Below are 19,461 nucleotides of genomic sequence, written 5' to 3'. Positions count from 1 at the left end.
TTTAATCAGCCAGAAGAATGTCAATGCCCTAACCTGAAGAGACTCTAAATCTCCTGTTTATATGTATTTATTTAACCAGCCAGCACAGTGTCAGTGCCCCATAATGAGCAGACTCTAAATCTTTGGTGATATATATTTAGCCAGCCAGCACAGAGTCTGTACCCTAAACTGAACAGACTCTAAGTCTCCTGGTTTTACATATATTTAATTAACCATCCAGCAAAAAGTCAATGCCCTAGACAGAGGAGATTCTGAATCTCCTGGTTATATATATTTATTTTACTAGCCAGCAAAATGTCAGTTCCCGAGACTGAGGAGACTCTAAATCTCCTCGTTATATTTCTGTATTTAATCAGGAAGCACGGAGTCAGTGCACTAAACTGAGGAGACCCAAAATCGTCTGTTTATATATTTATTTAACCAGCCAACACCAAGTCAGTGCCCTAAACTGAGGAGAATCTGAATCTAATGGTTATATATATTTATTTTACCAGCCAGCAGAATGTCAATGCCCTAACCTCAGGAGACACTAAATCCCCTGATTGTAAAGATGTATTTAACCAGCCAGCACAGAGATAGTGCCCTGTAATGAGCTGATTCTACATCTCCTGGTTACATATATTCAGTTAATCAGCCAGCACAGAGTCAGTGACCAAAACATGAGGAGACCCTAAATCTCTGGGTATATATATATTTATTTAACCACCCAGCACAGAGTCAATGCCCTAAACAGAGGAGAATCTGATTCACCTGGTTTTATATATATATATATTTATTCCACCAGCCAGCAGAAACTCAGTCCCCTTCAATGACGAGACTCTGAATCTCCAGGTCATATATATTTAACCAGCCAACAGAGTCAATGCCCTAAACTGAGGAGACTCTAAATTTTCTCGTTATATATATATCTATTAAAATGTAGAGTTGAGAGTCAGTGCCCAAAACTGGGGAAACCCTAAATATCCTGGTTATATATAAATTAAAACAGCAGGCACAGAGACAGTGCTCTAAACTGAGGAGACACTAAATCTCCTGGATATATCTATTTATTTCATCAGCCAGCCAAGAGTCAGTGCCCCAAACTGAGGAGACACTAAATCTCCTGGTTATATATATTTAAACAGACAGCACAGAGTTAATGCCCTTAGCTGAGGAGAATCTGAATCTAATGGTTATATATACTTATTGAACCAGCCAGCAGAATGTCAATGCCCTAACCTGAGGAGACTCTAAATCTCCTGTTTATATGTATTTATTTAACCAGCCAGCACAGTGTCAGTGCCCCATAATGTGCAGACTCTAAATCTTTGGTGATATATATTTAACCATCCATCATAGAGTCTGTGCCCTAAACTGAACAGACTCTAAATCCCATGGTTTTACATGTATTTATTGAACCATTCAGCACAAAGTCAATGCCTTAGACTGAGGAAACTCTGAATCTCCTGGTTATATATATTTATTTAACTAGCCAGCAAAAAGTCAGCTCCTGCAACTGAGGAGACTCTCAATCTCCTGGACAAAAGTATTTATTGAACCAGCTAGAAGAGAATCAGTTCCCTAAACTGAGGAGACTCAAAATCTTCAGTTCATAGATAATTAACCAACAAGCCCAGTGGCAGGATCCAAAATTGAGGAGATTCTGAATCTCCTGGATATATATATTTATTTAACCAGCCAGCTCAGAATCTGGGGCCCACAGCTGAGAAGACTCTAAATCTCTTGAATGTATGTACTTAATTAGCCAGCCAGGAGTCAGTGCCCTTAACTGAATACACTTTAATTCTCCTGGTGATATATATATATATATTTAACCAGCCCAGCCCAGAGTCAGTGCCCTAAAATGAGGAGAGTTTAAATCTCCTGGTTATATATATTTTAACACAGAGCACAGAGTCAGTGCCCTAACCTGAGGAGACTGTAAATCTCCTGGTTATGTATATTTTTTAACCATCCAGCACAGAGTGAGTGATCTAAACTCAGGAGAATCTGAATCTCCTGGTTATATATAATTATTTAACCAGCCAGCAGAACGTCAGTGCCCTAAACTGAGAAGATTCTAAATATCCTGGTTATAAAAATTTTAGCCATCCACTACACAGTCATTGTCGTAAACTGAGGAGACTCTAAATCTCCTGGTTATCTATATTTATTTAACCAGCCAGCACAGCGTCAGTGCCCTAAATTGATGAGACCTGAAATCTTCTTATATATATATTTAAATGATTCAGCACAGCATGAGTGCTCTAAACTCAGAGAAGAATTTGAATCTACTGGTTATATATATTTATTTAACCAGCTAGCACAGAGTCAGTACCCTAAACTGAGGAGACTCTAAATCTCCTGTTTATATGTATGCATTTATCCATCCAGCACAATGTCTGAGCCCGAAACTGAACAGAGTCTAAATCTCCTGGATATATCTACTTATTTAACCAGCCAGCCCAGAATCAGCGCCCCAAACTAAGAAGACTCAAAACGTCCTGGTTATAAAAGTTATATCCAGCCACCACACAGTCAGTGCCCTTAACTGAGGAGACACGAAATATCCTGGTTTTATATATATTTATCCATCCAGCACATTGTCTGTGCCCTAGAATTAGCAGACTCTAACTCCCCTAGTTATGTATATTTATTTAATCAGCCAGCATAGAATCAGTGTCCTAAAGTGAGCAGACACTAAATCTCCTGGTTTTATATATTTATTTAACCAGCTAACACAGAGTCAGTGCCCTAAACTGAGGAGACTCAAAATCACCTGGTTATATACATTTATTTAATCAGCCCAGAATCAGTGCCCAAACTGAGGAGACTCTAAATCTCCTGGTTTTATATATATATTTAAACATACAGCACAGAGTTAGTGCCCAAACTGAGGAGACTCTAAATCTCCTGGTTATATATATTTATTTAATCAGATAGCCCAGAATCAGTGCCCTAACTGAGGAGAGTGTAAATCTTCTGATTATATATATTTAAACAGACAGCACAGATGCAGTTCCCTAAACTGAGGAGATTCTAAATATCCTGGTTATATATAATTAACCAGCCAACACACAGTCAGTGCCCCAAACTGAGGAGACTCTAAATCTCCTGGTTATATATATTTAACCAGCCAGTACAGAGTCAGTTCCTTGACTGAGGAGACTGTAAATTAGATTAGATTAGATTACTTACAGTGTGGAAACAGGCCCTTCGGCCCAACAAGTCCACACCGCCCCGCCGAAGCGCAACGCACCCATACCCCTACATCTACCTCTTACCTAACACTACGGGCAATTTAGCATGGCCAATTCACCTGACCTGCACATCTTTGGACTGTGGGAGGAAACCGGAGCACCCGGAGAAAACCCACGCAGACATGGGGAGAATGTGCAAACTCCACACATTCAGTCGCCTGAGGCTGGAATTGAACCCAGGTCCCTGGCGCTGTGAGGCAGCAGTGCTAACCACTGTGCCACCGTGCCGCCAAAATCTCCTGGTTACATATATTTAACCAGCCAGTACAGAGTCAGTGCCTTGACTGAGGAGACTGTAAATCTCCTGGTTATATATTTTTAACCAGCCAGGACAGAGTCAGTTCCTTGACTAAGGAGACTCTAAATCCCCTGGTTATATTCGTTTAACCAGCCAGTACAGAGTCAGTGCCCTAAACCGAGGAGACTCAAAATCTCCCCATTATGAGGACCTAAAATTTGAATTAGGCAACAAGTTTGTGCAGATTTTTATTTACTCCAAAATGGTTTCCTGATTTAAAATGGCCTGATTTGCAGAATTAAGCTGAAATTCAAAGATAAGGGCACAATAGAGTTGTCATAAATTGAATCCTGACGCACTAATTTCCCATTTGAACTAACACTGAACTGACACATAAGATGACAATTTATGTAATTAAGATTTCTTTTTCAAGGAATACCACAGGATTAGCCTGTTCTCAATTATATCACCACATTGGAAATCATGTCACCTTACTATATGTGATTGGTCTTTCTTGTAATTAAGGCTGTACTATTTCTTAAAGAACATATAAATAATGTGTAATTTTCAAATGGAATTGCCCAACTTCACCACGGAACACAGAAGCTTCAATCTCTGTGTTGCTGGACAGAATCGCATCAAGGTACTTCAGTTCAATAAACTCATGGCCCTTGCTTTTTGAACAGACCACATGTGTCGATTCTTTTGAACAATCTCGAACCAAGAAGCCCCTCTTGAGGGGTGTAAGTTCTTCATTTTGGTGCTACGACACATTTTCGGCTCAGACAGATTGAGAACAGTGTAAGAGTTAAATGTCCTTCACTGTTGAGTATTTTAAAAGCGTTTGGTTTTCCTCTCATTCAAGTGGTGTCTGACATGAACCCTCCCTGTTTGTTTTCCAGTCCAGCCCGAAAGGATCGGCCTGAGCAAGGGTTGGGTCTGGGGGACTTCTTAAATGTTAAAACAAAGTGGGGAGAGATTAATTGAAGTTGAAGCTGCTTTGGTTCTGGGCAGTGGGCTTCGAAAATTGCTCAACTCTGAGGGGAGGGTTGAAATCTGAATTCCCAAGCCTTGTTAATTTTTGGGTTTTAAAAAATAACTTTGATTGCGTAAACTTTTTTCTTTTATTTTCGGGGTTCGGATCGTTTGAACTTCGTTTCTTTGCAGTTTTAAAATAAAACTTCGATCGTTTGAACTTCATTAATTTCCGAGTTTTTGAAAAAAAATTCGATCTCCCCCAAGCTTTTTACATTTCCAGGTTGTACAGAAATTGGATGTTTGTATTTTCAGCAGTATTTTCGGAAGCTGTTGCACTCAACAGTTCCAAAATAGGCAGGTATTAAAGAAGTCCGATATTTAAAGTGTTTAGGGAGGCAAGAGGCCCCCAGTTTTTAATGATAGGTTATTATTAATATAATAAAATATAATACTTAATGTAAGGTATCGGGTTAAAATTGTGCACAATAAGAGAACAGGTGTTGCTTCTGCAAAAGCTTACATTATAAAATTAGGCTGCGCATCCAAATTCTCGACAATGAGAAGCGAAAACAGGTCGAATTAGCTCTGACTCATCGGGCAGAGCGACTGTGTAGCAGGATATACCAGGCATAGGAAAGCATAAGAAGCAAAAACAGGTGGAATTCTCTCTGACTAATAGGGCAGAGTGACCGTGTAGCGGGATGGACCAGTAACAGGAGAATAGTGTGCCAGTCTCAGGAGGGATGTGGCCAGCAGATGGAATTTAGTTTGGCAGGATGATCGCACGAAGACAGCAAACTATGCCAGGATAGTCACATATAAGGAATGAGATAAATAGGAGTAAGGGGCAGCAGGCTTAGAGTAATGGGAGAAGGAAACAGAGGCGGAGAGAAGCTAGACAAAGGCGGAGTGAAGCTAGAGCTTGTGATAGGCTACGTGCTACAGCAAAAGTAACCAATGGGGTTAAAGGGGAGGACCGAGAGATGCAGCTGAGCAGCACAAATCCGAATGTAACCCTCAGATCGGGATGCTCACTCATTAGGCACCCGTTCTTGCAAGGACATATCAATAAAATTCACTGCTTCAGAGTCTGACTCTGACTGAAATTTATGAATATGTGAGTTTTGTTTCTCACAATTAAGTATTGAGTTTTTATTTATTAAATTATTAAGTTGATTTTTTAAATGTCATTATATCGCAATATTTTATAATAAAAGTTAATTTTAAAAAAGGTTTTGTGAAATACTTAGTCTTTGTAGAAGTCTGATTAGTGAGTAATTTTTAAAAAACTAGTTGCTATAAAACTGAAATAATTTTGGTTAGCACTGCGACCTCACAGTGCTATAGAGACCCAGGTTCAATTCCCGCCTCAGGCGACTGACTGTGTGGAGTTTGTACATTCTCCCCGTGTCTTTGTGGGTCTCCTCCAGATGCTCCGGTTTCCTCCCACAGTCCAAAAATGTGCAGGTTAGGTGAATTGGCCAGGCTAAATTGCCTTAAGTGTTAGGTGCAGGGTAAAAGTAGGGGAATGGGTCTGGGTGGGTTGCGCGTCGGCGGGTCAGTGCAGACTTGTTGGGCCGAAGGGTCTGTTTCCACACTGTAAGGAATGTAATGTAATGTAATCGTGTACATAGACAGAACAAATGATCCATCTTCAGTTAGTGAAATTATTTGAAAAATTTCCCTAAAAGTCTGGGGCCTTTAGAAAACTGTCTGGATGTCTAAACAAAACATTGGGTGATGGAGAATGGCCATGAGGTGTCCTTAAACCTGTCCAATTGGTTAAATCAGCTCAGCAATTGATTTGGCAACAAAACATGGGAGCGGGAACGAAAGAGTTAATTGGACAATGGCAACAGTTTTGTGATGAGAGGCATAAAGAATCAGTTTGCGCCCGTGGCAGGATACTGCCACCAAATTGGGGATTGAATTAACTGCAAATGGTGCAGTGAAGTCTGTTGAGGTTCTTAAAAGTGAAGGTGCTCAACCAAAACAATGACTGAATCAAAAGGAGAAGTCACAAGTGACTGGTTAAAAAAACAGCACTGTGCAGTTCGATGGTTGGCTGTAGTTTTAACGAGGAAGACAATGATAAATCGGATTTAGATGAGTAGTGTTCCTTTTTTTGTGGCTTTTTTTTTGTCCCATTTCAAACTCTTCCTTAGAGGCTGATCAGTCTTTGGAATGTATAGCTGTTTTACTTAATTCTCAATAACGTTACTGCTTTCGCTAATGCTGTAGTCCAGGAACAACAACGACAATATAATATTCTTGCTGCTGCATCTGTTATATTCGCAAAGCCTATTAGCTTTACACGTATCCTTGAACTTCACCCCCAAAATAAGGAGTATGCTGAGGACTTTTTTGGAACGTTTTAGATAATTTTCTGAGTCCTATTCCGGCGATCGGGCTTGGAATTTAAATGCTATTAATGCTCAGTATAATTCTATGCTATTAAACTGCCTGTCTCTCTCTGTAGTTACAGCAGTCTAAACAAACCATCAAGGCTGGGTTGGAGACCCCCCCCCCCCCCCCCAATCAACTCCATCGTTCTATTAGGGCCTTGTGGAAGAGGCAGAGGATGAATCACCAGTTTTTCACAAAATAATCCCCTTTCCCCACTCAAAGGTTCGATGGTTGGCCACTCATTAGTTTTGTTGTTTGTTGCACTTGTTGCATCTGTTCAGCTCGGCCTGTCTTGGTTTGTTGCTTTTGTTTGTTTGTTTAGGTGATTATTCTTTGTTTATGGAATATGGAAGGTGGCTGTTCTTTCTTGATGAGTTAAAAGATAAGGCTGGCCAGCAGTAACAATTCTTCCACACTTGGTTAAGCAATGATGCCACAGCCAGGATTTATCAGACTAAACTCCCAAGCTAAAAACTGTGATATGGTGTGTGTGTGAGAGAGAGGAAAAAGAGCTGTACAGCTGGTCGAAAGTTTAACCCTTTGTGATTCGGTTTGAATGCACACTTGGTGATTGAATGTTTGTACTTTGTTCCCTGGAGCTTGAGAACCGGGACTGTTTTGAATCTAATTTCTATTATGGAAATTTAACATGATTTCTTTTAAGGTTAAGGATTTTTCAGTGATTATGAAATAAAATATTAGCTCCTGTTCTTTTTACAGGTCATGCCTGCCTTACTGTCAGTTTCTAACTAATCTCTGTTATCCTTACATGAAAGCCAACCTTATTAGATTTCAAATCAGCTTAATACGGAGGAAAACAACATTATAACCTTTTTTTTTGTTTCAGACTCATTTGTTTCCAGTTAATGTTAAGACTGATGTGTTTCATTGGTGATTATGATGTGCCAGCCATAGTTTTATTCAGGAAGTCCACTCCCTCAATACAGTTGCAGTTGCAGTTTCAGTTCAACATTAGATTGTAATAAATCATCAAAAGAAAATCCCATGGTTAATATCTGTGTCCTTCGATGTGAACATTATACATACATTAGAAGTTTTTTTAACTTGAAGAAACAAATGCTTTCAAGGCAGCTCCAGTTATTTCACGACCGATAACATTATAATGGAGCAATGACTAGTCACGGGTACTTAAGAAACTTAATTTTGGATTTAAACTAAGGGACTAAAACTGGGTAGTTATAGTGGATTTCAAAGTTGGGAACTGTATGTATTTTACATTTTAAATATGAAATACTGAATAAATGAATTTCATATATATAAACTAAATAAGAAAATAAAATGTTGTATAATACTTAGGTATATATATTGTAAAAATAATATTCATTGATATATTAAACAGAGGAGATCTGCTCTCAAAACAAGACAATGAGAACTAAGCTCTGTTGATCCTCCAATATCCACAAAAGTAACTGAAAACTTATTTTCCATCATCTTCTTCAGCTGGATCCCCACTCAGTAATATATAAAGTCTGCTTGGTACCACTCCAATCAGTGCTCTCTTCAGAAATTCAAACTGAATTCTATCCATATCATTAGGTGTCCCTAACGGATGAAAAAGAACTACTGCCTGACTTAAACAGGTATTGCTGTCACCCAGTATTCCGACCTTTGGGAAAATAGGGACAGGCAAACATATCGAGGAATAGGATGGTATACCAACCACTTTCTTTTGTAGCATCACTGCCACGTTGCCATGGAGCTGGCAAGCTCCATAATGTCACAACCATGTGATACAGTGACCAGGACAAGTGAATGAGACAAATCACCGATTTAGTTATTCTCCTCTTGCAATTTTTGATTAGCTGAAAATTCAAATCTTAAAAGTAGCTTTCAGATTATGACAATTAAGATTCCAAAATGTATAGTTAGGAACAGGCTTTAAAGTTAGACAAGCATAAATTGGTAAATTGGTTAAATGAGGTTAAAATGAAAATAGAGGCAAGGAGATCAACTACAGAAGGGAAGAGAATGATGTAATAAGAAGGATAAACCAGCAGAGTACAGTTTTAAAATTTTTTAGTCACTTGTTGGGTTTCCACGCTGAATTACAGATAATTATTATATTTATTATCATAAATATTTGTTATTTATTATATGTAATATTATTTATGTTTATAAATAAATAATGTTTATAAATAAATAAATGCTCGTTGTTGTGGTTCTGTTCGCCGAGCTGGGAATTTGTGTTGCAGATGTTCCGTCCCCTGTCTAGGTGACATCCTCAGTGCTTGGGAGCCTCCTGTGAAGCGCTTCTGTGATCTTTCCTCCGGCATTTATAGTGGTTTGTCTCTGCCGCTTCCGGTTGTCAGTTCCAGCTGTCCACTGTGGTGGCCGGTATATTGGGTCCAGGTCGATGTGCTTATTGATTGAATCTGTGGATGAGTACCATGCCTCTCTGAATTCCCTGGCTGTTCTCTGTTTGGCTTGTCCTATAATAGTAGTGTTGTCCCAGTCAAATTCATGTTGCTTGTCATCTGTGTGTGTGGCTACTAAGGATAGCTGGTCGTGTCGTTTCGTAGCTAGTTGGTGTTCATGGATGCAGATCGTTAGCTGTCTTCCTGTTTGTCCTATGTAGTGTTTTGTGCAGTCCTTGCATGGGATTATGTACACTACATTGGTTTTGCTCATGTTGGGTATCGGGTCCTTCATCCTGGTGAGTTGCTGTCTGAGAGTGGCTGTTGGTTTGTATGCTGTTATGAGTCCAAGTGGTCGCAGTAGTCTGGCTGTCAGTTCGGAAATGTTCTTGATATATGGTAGTGTGGCGAGTCCTTTGGATTGTGGCATGTCCTCATTCCATTGTCTTTCCCTTAGGCATCTGTTGATAAAATTGCGGGAGTATCCGTTTTTGGCAAATACCTTGTATAGGTGTTCCTCTTCCTCTTTTTGCAGTTCTGGTGTGCTGCAGTGTGTTGTGGCCCTTTTGAAATATACACATCGACAAGGAAGAAACTATGGTCTCATTCGGTGTAACGGCACTGTTCACCTCTATCGACAAAACCCTAGCCAGAGAAACAATAGCCAACCTGCTGGAAATACAGAACAGACAACAGGACGGGGAACCTATCAACAAAGACGGCATACTCAAACTACTGGACCTGTGCCTCACAACACACTTCACATTCAAAAACCAAATATATGAACAAATCAACGGCACACCCATGGGCTCACCCATCTCTGGACTCACAGCAGAAGCGGTAATGCAAAGATTAGAACAAACAGTCTAACCGCAAATTCAACCCAAACTCTGGGTCAGATATGTGGATGATACCTTTTTAATCATTAAAAACACAGAAATAGAGAACACACACCGGATCATCAACGCCACACTCACAGGAATCTGATTCACTAGAGAGGAAGAGAAGGACCACCAACTCCCATTCCTAGACGTGATGGTACAGAGAACACCGAACGGAGAATTCACCACAAAGGTTTACAGGAAAGGTACACACACACACCAAGTCCTGAAGTATGAAAGCAACCACTCCAACACACACAAAATAAGTTGCATCAAGACACTATTCAAAAGGGCCACAGATTCAATCAATAAGCACATCAACCTGGACCCAATATACCGACCATTGCAGCAAACAGCTGGAACTGACAACCGGAAGCGGCAGATTCAAACCACGATAAAGGCCGGAGGAAACATCACCGAAGCGCTTCACAGGAGGCTCCCAAACACTGAGGATCTCACCTAGACAGGGGACGAAATGTCTGCAACACAAATTCCCAGCTCGGCGAACAGAACCACAAAATAAAGCTCAGTATTTGGGACCCGTGTGCTCCAGGGCTGAGCTTCTGAATAAATTGGGTCGGTATTCGAGAAAATTGAAAGGCGATTTTATTTGAATGTATCAGATTGTGATGAGGCTTGGGAGGGGAGATGCTGAGAAATTAATCCTGTGGGTCTGGGAATCTGAAACACAATAACACAGTCTCAGGGGTTGCTGGAAAAGCTCAGCAAGTCAGGCAGCATCTGTGCAGAGAAATCAGCGTTAATGTTACAGCGTCCGCAGTTCATTCGGGTTTGATTACCACCCTCTCAGGGTAAGGGGCAGGTTATTTGGGACTGAGATGAGGAGACAGCGCTTCACTCTAAGGCCTCTGAGTCTTTAATATTCTCTCTCCCTGAGGGTTGTGGATGCTCCCTCACAGAGTACATTTCAGATTGGAATAGACAGATTGCCGGGGTCTCAGGGAGTCACGGGATATGGCGAGTGGATAGGAAACCGGATTTGAAATCTCAAACCAGCTCTGATTGGATTGACTGCCAGAACAGACTGAACAGTTTAAACAGGCTGTATAGTCTCCTCCTGCTCACATTTCCTGAGCTCTTAGATGTTTAATGAACTTATTCCCAATCCCTTTTGGATTTGTTTCCATGGAACCGTTTATCATTAAATCTCTGCAGCCCCCACCCTATTACAAACCATCTCATTCTTTCTTCAGCGTTACCCCCATTCCAATTGCTCAGAAATCATTACTTTTCTAACTTCCTTCTGCTCTGCACATAACACATGGGTTAACCTTTCCCTTCTCCCTATAGATGCTGCCTGACCTTATCAGATTTCTCAGCATGGCCTGTGTTTATTTCAGAGGGAATGACATCTCCCTGTTCCTGTTTCAGTGAGAGGATACATTCCCCAATCCGACTCCTTGATATTCCGTTTGTTCACAGAGAAAAGAGCTTTTCCTGGCGATGGTTCCTGTGAATTGCAGTGTGGAACCGGGCAGCATTGCTCGGCATCTCGGAAGCTTTCCCCTCTGCTGCTTCCCATTTCTTATTGAAATATTGGGTACAGCACAAGGATGGGTTTGTTTTGTTCGAAAAGTGAGAGACTGCTCCCGTCAGGAACCTGAAATAATTACAGAAGCCGCTGGAAACACTGAACAGTTCCAACAGCTTCTGCAGTGGTGGGGAGGGAGGGTTAATGTGTCAAATCTACACAAGGATAAAATAAACTCCAGCCTCAAAACAATCAGAAATCCTGACTCTGCAAACATCCTTGGAAATCTTTTTTGAATCTTTACAAGTTCCACACCATTCACCCGATAGCAGAAAGACCAGAATTGTGTGGTTTATGGAATGTTACGATATCCGAACAGTTGCTGTTTATAGTTAAATAACGTTCATTTAGTTCAGGTTTCAAATCGAGTTCGGTTTGTCCAATCTTTCTTCCTTATGTTTGTGTTCCAACGATAGTGTGGAGTAAAGTGTGTTTTGCCTCAAGCCTGGCAGTTTGACCAATCACATTGTAACGCCTTACACTTCCCTTCAGGAAATCAGGAAAAGGGGTCGAGACCATTTCCTTAAGGCAGAGGAGTTTGGTCTGGTTCATAACATCCTCAATGTCATCAATCCATGTCCCTCCAGCCCTGAGCAATGATGTTTACAGATTAATGGAGGATACACAGGCACATTCATCGGGATTATCTTGGACAGGAGTCATTTGGGAATGATATTCCTCAGACCATCAACTCTCAGCTCGGACAAGGATAAAGGCCAGGAATCCGGCCCAATTGGGAAACAGCCCATTTCCCGGGAGACTGAGAGGTCACTAACAGAGTGGGAGCTGGAGAGTCAGGAACAGAATAACAGGGACAGTCCGCTCTGTTCACTGACCCTTCACCCCTCAGTGAATTCAGTGTCAGGAATGACTGCTATTAGTCAGACTGACAGAATGTGATCAGATGCACACACTGTCCTTCCACATCATCAATATCTCCCAAGCTCCCACCCTGTCTCAGCTCATCTGACCCTTTGACATCTTCAATATTTTAATCGGGGCAGCATTAAGTGCCGTGCTTTGAGCTGAGCTGTCTTACCTTCTGTACTCTCTCTCTAAACGGCTCCAATTCCCCCCTGATCCCTCTCCGGTTTAAGATGCTCTATGACATCTGCCCCAAGGAATGAGGGAGACCGTCACCTGAACCACCCACAGAAGATCAAACTGACCCCACTCTGTCAATGTAACACACCCAGGGAAGAGCAGACTGACCCCACTCTGTCAATGTAACACACCCAGGGAAGAGCAGACTGACCCCACTCTGTCAATGTAACCCACCCAGGGAAGAGCAGACTGACCCCACTCTGTCAATATAACACACCCAGGGAAGAGCAGACTGACCCCGCTCTGTCAATGTAACACACCCAGGGAAGAGCAGACTGACCCTACTCTGTCAATGTAACACACCCAGGGAAGAGCAGACTGACCCCACTCTGTCAATGTAACACACCCAGGAAAGAGCAGACTGACCCCACTCTGTCAATGTAACACACGCAGGGAAGAGCAGACTGACCCCACTCTGTCAATGTAACACACCCAGGGAAGAGCAGACTGACCCCACTCTGTCAATGTAACACACCCAGGGAAGACCAGACTAACACCACTCTGTCAATGTAACACACCCAGGGAAGAGCAGAGTGACCCCACTCTGTCAATGTAACCCACCCAGGGAAGAGCAGACTGACCCCACTCTGTCAATGCAACACACCTAGGGAAGAGCAGACTGACCCCACTCTGTCAATGTAACACACCCGGGGAAGAGCAGACGGACCCCACTCTGTCAATGTAACCCACCAGGGAAGACCAGACTGACCTCACTCTGTCAAAGTAACACACCCAGGGAAGAGCAGACTGACCCCACTCTGTCAATGAAACACGCCTAGGGAAGAGCAGACTGACCCCACTCTGTCAATGTAACACACCCGGGGAAGAGCAGACGGACCCCACTCTGTCAATGTAACCCACCAGGGAAGACCAGACTGACCCCACTCTGTCAAAGTAACCCACCCAGGGAAGAGCAGACTGACCCCACTCTGTCAATGCAACACACCCAGGGAAGAGCAGACTGACCCCACTCTGTCAATGCAACACACCTAGGGAAGAGCAGACTGACCCCACTCTGTCAATGTAACAAACCCAGGGAAGAGCAGAGTAACCCCACTCTTTCAATGTAACCCACCCAGGGAAGAGCAGACTGTCCTCAATCTGTCAATGTAACACACATGGCGAAGAGCAGACTGACCCCACTCTGTCAATGTAACACACCCAGGGAAGAGCAGACTGACCCAACTCTGTCAATGTAACACACCCGGGGAAGAGCAGACGGACCCCACTCTGTCAATGTAACCCACCAGGGAAGACCAGACTGACCCCACTCTGTCAAAGTAACCCACCCAGGGAAGAGCAGACTGACACCACTCTGTTAATGTAACACACCCAGGGAAGAGCAGACTGACCCCACTCTGTCAATGCAACACACCTAGGGAAGAGCAGACTGACCCCACTCTGTCAATGTAACACACCCTGGGAAGAGCAGAATGACCGCACTCTGTCAATGTAACACACCCAGGGAAGAGCAGACTGACCCCACTCTGTCAATATAACACACCCAGGGAAGAGCAGACTGACCAAACTCTGTCAATGTAACCCACCCAGGGAAGAGCAGACTGTCCTCACTCTGTCAATGTAACCCACCCAGGGAAGAGCAGACTGACCCCACTCTGTCAATGTAACACACCCGGGGAAGAGCAGACTGACCCCACTTTGTCAATGTAACACACCCAGGGAAGAGCAGACTGACACCACTTTGTCAATGTAACACACCCAGGGAAGAGCAGACTATCCCCACTCTGTCAATGTAACACACCCAGGGAAGAGCAGACTGACCCCACTCTGTCAATGTAACACACCCGGGGAAGAGCAGACTGACCCCACTTTGTCAATGTAACACACCCAGGGAAGAGCAGACTGCCCCACTTTGTCAATGTAACCCACCAGGGAAGATCAGACTGACCCCACTCTGTCAGTGTAACACACCCAGGGAAGTGCAGACTGACCACAATCTGTCAATGTAACACACCCAGGGAAGAGCAGACTGACCCCACTCTGTTAATGTAACGCACCAGGGAAGACCAGACTGAACCCACTAGTCAATGTAACCCACCCAGGGAAGAGCAGACTGACCCCACTCTGTCAATGTAACACACCCAGGGAAGAGCAGACTGACCCCACTCTGTCAATGTAACACACCCAGGGAAGAGCATACTGACCCCACTCTGTCAGTGTACCACACCCAGAGAAGAGCAGGCTGACCCCACTCTGTCAATGTAACACAACCAGCGAAGAGCAGACTGACACCACTCTGTCAATGAAACCCACCCAGGGAAGAGCAGACTGACCCCACTCTGTCAATGTAACAAACCCAAGGAAGAGCAGACTGACCACACTTTGTCAATGCAACCCACCAGGGAAGACCAGACTGACCCCACTCTGTCAGTGTAACACACCCAGGGAAGAGCAGACTGACCACACTCTGTCACTGTAACACACCCGGGTAAGAGCAGACTGACACCACTCTGTCAATGTAACACAACCAGGGAAGAGCAGACTGACACCACTCTGTCAATGTAACACACCAAAGGAAGAGCAGACTGACCCCACACTGTCAATGTAACACACCCAGGGAAGAGCAGACTGACCCCACTCTGTCAAAGTAACACAACCAGGGAAGAACAGACTGACACCACTCTGTCAATGTAACACACCCAGGGAAGAGCAGACTGACCCCACTCTGTCAATGTAACACACCCAGGGAAGAGCAGACTGACCCCACTCTGTCAATGTAACACAACCAGGGAACAGCAGACTGACCCCACTCTGTCAAGGTAACACACCAAAGGAAGAGCAGACTGACCCCACACTGTCAATGTAACACACCCAGGGAAGAGCAGACTGACCCCACTCTGTCAAAGTAACACAACCAGGGAAGAGCACACTGCCACCACTCTGTCAATGTAACAGACCCAGGGAAGAGCAGACTGACCACACTCTGTCAATGTAACACAACCAGGGAACAGCAGACTGACCCCACTGTGTCAATGTAACACACCCAGGGAAGAGCAGACTGACCCCACTCTGTCAATGTAACACACCCAGGGAAGTTGAGAGTGGCCCCACTCTTTCAATGTAACCCACACAGGAAAGAGCAGACTGACACCACTCTGTCAATGTAAAACAACCAGGGAAGAGCAGACTGACCCCACTCTGTCAATGTAACACACCCTGGAAAGATCAGACTGACCCCACTTTGTCAATGTAACACACCCAGTGTAGATCAGACTGACCCCACTCTGTCAATGTAACACCCCCAGGGAATAGCAGACTGACCGCACTCTGTCTATGTAACACACCCAGGGAAGAGCACACAGACCACACTCTGTCAATGTAACACACCCAGGGAAGAGCAGACTGACCCCACTCTGTCAATGTAACACACCCAGGGAAGAAGAGACTGGCCCCACTCTTTCAATGTAAACCACCCAGGAAAGAGCAGACTGACCCCACTCTGTCAAAGTAACACAACCAGGGAAGAGCAGACTGACCGCACTCTGTCAATGTAACACACCCAGGGAAGAGCAGACAGACCACACTCTGTCAATGTAACACACCCAGGGAAGAGCAGACTGACCCCACTCTGTCAATGTAACACACCCAGGGAAGAGCAGACTGACCCCACTCTGTCAATCTAACACACCCAATGAAGAGCAGACAGACCACACTCTGTCAATGTCTCACACCCAGGGATGAGCAGACTGACCCCACTCTGTCAATGTAACACACCCAGGGAAGAGCAGACTGACCCCACTCTGTCAATGTAACACACCCAAGGAAGAGCAGACTGTCCTCACTCTGTCAATGTAACCCACCCAGGGAAGAGCAGACTGACACCACTTTGTCAATGTAACACACCGAGGGAAGAGCAGACTATCCACACTCTGTCAATGTAACACACCAGGGAAGACCAGACTGACCCCACTCTGTCAATATAACACAGCGAGGGAAGAGCAGACTGCGCACACTCTGTCAAATTAACACACTCAGGGAAGAGCAGACTGACCCCACTCTGTCAATGTAACACACCCAGGGAAGAGCAGACTGACCCCACTCTTTCAATGTAACACACACAGGGAAGAGCAGACTGACCCCACTCTGTCAATGTAACACACCGAGGGAAGAGCAGACTGTCCACACTCTGTCAATGTAAAACACCCGGGGAAGAGCAGACTGACCCCACTTTGTCAATGTAACACACCCAGGGAAGAGCAGACTGACCCCACTCTTTCAATGTAACACACACAGGGAAGAGCAGACTGACCCCACTCTGTCAATGTAACACACCGAGGGAAGAGCAGACTGTCCCCACTCTGTCAATGTAAAACACCCGGGGAAGAGCAGACTGACCCCACATTGTCAATGTAACACACCGAGGGAAGAAAAGACTGCCCCACTTTGTCAATGTAACCCACCAGGGAAGACCAGACTGACCCCACTCTGTCAGTGTAACACACCCAGGGAAGAGCAGACTGACCACACTCTGTCACTGTAACACACCCGGGGAAGAGCAGACTGACCCCACTCTGTCAATGTAACGCACCAGGGAAGACCAGAATGACCCCAATCTGTCAATGTAACTCACCCAGCGAAGAGCAGACTAACCCGACTCTGTCAATGTAACACACCCAGGGAAGAGCAAACTGACCCCACTCTGTAAATGTAACACACACAGGGAAGAGCAGACTGACCCCACTCTGTCAGTGTACCACACCCAGGGAAGAGCAGGCTGACCCCACTCTGTCAATGTAACACACCAGGGAAGACCAGACTGACCCTATTCTGTCAATGTAACCCACCCAGGGAAGAGCAGGCTGACCGCACTCTGTCAATGCAACTCACCCAGGGAAGAGCAGACTGATCCCAATCTGTCAAAGTAACACAACTAGGGAAGAGCAGACTGACACCACTCTGTCAATGTAACACAACCAGGGAAGAGCAGACTGACACCACTCTGTCAATGTAACGCACCAGGGAAGACCAGACTGACCCCACTCTGTCAATGTAACCCACCCAGGGAAGAGCAGACTGACCCCACTCTGTCAATGTAACACACCCAGGGAAGAGCAGACTGAGCCCACTCTGTCAATGTAACAAACACAAGGAAGAGCAGACTGACCACACTCTGTCAATGTAACACACCCAGGGAAGAGCAGACTGACCCTACTCTGTCAATGTAACACAACCAGGGAAGAGCAGACTGACACCACTCTGTCAATGTAACACACCAAAGGAAGAGCAGACTGTCCCCACTCTGTCAATGTAACACACCCAGGGAAGACCAGACTGACCCCACTCTGTCAAAGTAACACATGCAGGGAAGAGCAGACTGACACCACTCTGTCAATGTAACACACACAGGGAAGAGCAGACTGACCCCACTCTGTCAATGTAACACAACCAGGGAAGAGCAGACTGACACCACTCTGTCAATGTAACACACCAAAGGAAGAGCAGACTGTCCCCACTCTGTCAATGTAACACACCCAGGGAAGACCAGACTGACCCCACTCTGTCAAAGTAACACATGCAGGGAAGAGCAGACTGACACCACTCTGTCAATGTAACACACACAGGGAAGAGCAGACTGACCCCACTCTGTCAATGTAACGCACCAGGGAAGACCAGACTGACCCCACTCTGTCAATGAAACACACCCAGGGAAGAGCAGACTGACCCCTCTCTGTCAATGTAACACACCCAAGGAAGAGCAGACTGTCCTCACTCTGTCAATGTAACCCACCCAGGGAAGAGCAGACTGACACCACTTTGTCAATGTAACACACCGAGGGAAGAGCAGATGATCCACACTCTGTCAATGTAACACACCAGGGAAGACCAGACTGATCCCACTCTGTCAATATAACACACCGAGGGAAGAGCAGACTGTCCCCACTCTGTCAAATTAACAAACTCAGGGAAGAGCAGACTGACCCCACTCTGTCATTGTAACACACCCAGGGAAGAGCAGACTGACCCCACTTTGTCAATGTAACACACCCAGGGAAGAGCAGACTGACCCCACTCTTTCAATGTAACACACACAGGGAAGAGCAGACTGACCCCACTCTGTCAATGTAACACACCCAGGGAAGAGCAGACTGTCCCCACTCTGTCAATGTAACACACCCGGGGAAGAGCAGACTGACCCCACTTTGTCAATGTAACACACCGAGGGAAGAGCAGACTGCCCCACTTTGTCAATGTAACCCACCAGGGAAGACCAGACTGACCCCACTCTGTCAGTGTAACACACCCAGGGAAGAGCAGACTGACCACACTCTGTCACTGTAACACACGCGGGGAAGAGCAGACTGACCCCACTCTGTCAATGTAACGCACGAGGGAAGACCAGACTGACCCCAATCTGTCAATGTAACCCACCCAGGGAAGAGCAGACTGACCCCACTCTGTCAATGTAACACACCCAGGGAAGAGCAGACTGACCCCACTCTGTCAATGTAACACACCCAGGGAAGAGCAGACTGACCCCACTCTGTCAGTGTACCACACCCAGGGAAGAGCATGCTGACCCCACTCTGTCAATGCAACTCACCCAGGGAAGAGCAGACTGACCCCACTCTGTCAATGTAACAAACCCAAGGAATAGCAGACTGACCACACTCTGTCAATGTAACACACCCGGGGAAGAGCAGACTGACCCCACTTTGTCAATGTAACA

This window comes from Chiloscyllium punctatum, chromosome 30 (genome assembly GCF_047496795.1).
Source record: "Chiloscyllium punctatum isolate Juve2018m chromosome 30, sChiPun1.3, whole genome shotgun sequence".
NCBI lineage: Eukaryota > Metazoa > Chordata > Chondrichthyes > Orectolobiformes > Hemiscylliidae > Chiloscyllium > Chiloscyllium punctatum.
This window is presented reverse-complemented; position numbering follows the sequence as displayed.